Below are 2,030 nucleotides of genomic sequence, written 5' to 3'. Positions count from 1 at the left end.
TCAGGACATGGCAGAATTAGTCAACTCAGGCACTGCCCTGACTCATGATCGCTTGTTATGTAAGATAATCAATTTCGTCTTTGTTTCAACCATTCTGAGTTGGGTGCCCTATCACACACATCCCTGGCCTCCATGTTGCCTCTGATTCGTACAGAATGTATGGAGGCAGCCCTGCTTACAGATTAAAGCATTAAAGCTTAACGATTAAAGTGATAGTTTTCTTTTTCAGTTGTTCCCCCAACCTGGTGGTCGGATCTCTCTCCTAGGGGTCACTTTCCCCACTCTGGCCGAGTGGGCTGCATAGTAGGACCATAGGAGCAGTGGATGCCTGTTCACAGCCTGAACAACTGTACGCAGTGACTTAGATAGGAACTTCCCTGGGTGTAGCAGAGAGGGTCAGAGGCAGAGGCCTGGCCCAAACTAGACCCCATCAGAACCTGTCTGCTAGCTAACAGTTTGGAACCGGCACACGAGGAGTTCTTGGTGCTTGACATTTCAACGGCATATTTGGCTCCTCTGTGTGAAGCAGAAGAAGGTGGTCTGTGGAGAGACAGAAAAATAAAGCGGAAGCCCACGAGGGAAACCACACAGTCGGAGAGAGACAGAGAGACAGAGAGATTCTGCAAAAGGGAGACAGCCTTGTGATTTCGCGCAGCGTTTCAATTCTGTTTCTTGTCCCTGGTGAGGCCCAGAGACTAGCTCTTGCTTGGATTCTGAACTTCCAATAACGTTGTCGTTTTGCTTAAGTCAGCTGAAACAGGTTTTATTTCTTGCAACCGAAATCCCTCCACAAAAACCTGGGAGCCATTAACGATGAGGTCCTGATCACAGGCTCCGGTGTAGAACATTATGAGAAATGTATCCCCGAGCCTCAATATCTGCTGTTGGTCATTGTGGGACGAGTATTTCAAACCTCTGATCCTTACTGGAGGGCATGCCAGGAGGTGTAATCCTAGCCTCCAACCTCTGCCCCACGGTCTCATGGGAGATGCAGTCCTAGCCTCCATTCCTGCTGTAAGGCATCATGGGAAATGTATTCCTTCCCCTCCAATCTCTGCTGTAGGGCATCATGGTGGGTGTATTTCTTGCCTCCCACCTCTGTGGTAGGGAATCATGGGAAAGGTGAAACTACCCTCAGTTTTCATTCTAGAGCGTCTCAGAAAATGTTACCTTGGCCTTGTCTCTGCTATTGGGAATCAGGAGAGGACCTAGCCCTAGCTCAGTTTTTGTTGCACGATACCCTAGAAGATGTGATCTTTCCTTCCTTCCTTCCTTCCCTACTTTCTTTCTTAATTACCTGCCACGTTCCAGGCATTATTCTTCTAGATACTGCGAAGACAGCAGCAGTGAGCCGATAAAGGTCTTGCCCGTTTTGGAGGTTATAGTGGGGAGAGTTAGCAAAAACCCAAACCAGTGACTGTTCCTGTGAACCACTGCAGCATAACAAAATGCCCTAAAACTCAGTGGTGGAAAACCCTCACCTTTTTATTTTATGATTCTGCGGGGCAGGAATTTGAGCAAGGCACAGCAGGATCAGTGCATGTCTTGCCCCACAATGAACTGGGGCCCAAATGGGCTGGCTTAAACAGCTGTAGGGGGGTGGGATGGTTCATTTGGGGCCGTATATCTCAAACCTTGGCTCTCGCTGCTGGCTGGTGGTGTGGATCGAATCGTGTCCCCGTCCCCACTGAGAAATACGTTGAAGTTCTAACCCCTACGAGGTACGAATGTGACCTTGTTTGGAAATAGGGACTTTCAACGTTTACTTTATTTTTGGGACAGAGAGAGACAGAGCATGAACGGGGAAGGGGCAGAGAGAGAGGGAGACACAGAATCGGAAACAGGCTCCAGGCTCTGAGCCATCAGCCCAGAGCCTGACGCGGGGCTCGAACTCACGGACCGCGAGATCGTGACCTGGCTGAAGTCGGACGCTTAACCGACTGCGCCACCCAGGCGCCCCAATAGGGACTTTGCAGATGTGATTAAGATGAGGTCACACTGGATTAGGGTGGGCCCCTAAATCCAATGAC

This window comes from Prionailurus bengalensis, chromosome E2 (assembly GCF_016509475.1).
Source record: "Prionailurus bengalensis isolate Pbe53 chromosome E2, Fcat_Pben_1.1_paternal_pri, whole genome shotgun sequence".
Taxonomy (NCBI): domain Eukaryota; kingdom Metazoa; phylum Chordata; class Mammalia; order Carnivora; family Felidae; genus Prionailurus; species Prionailurus bengalensis.
Note: the sequence above shows the minus strand (reverse complement) of the source record.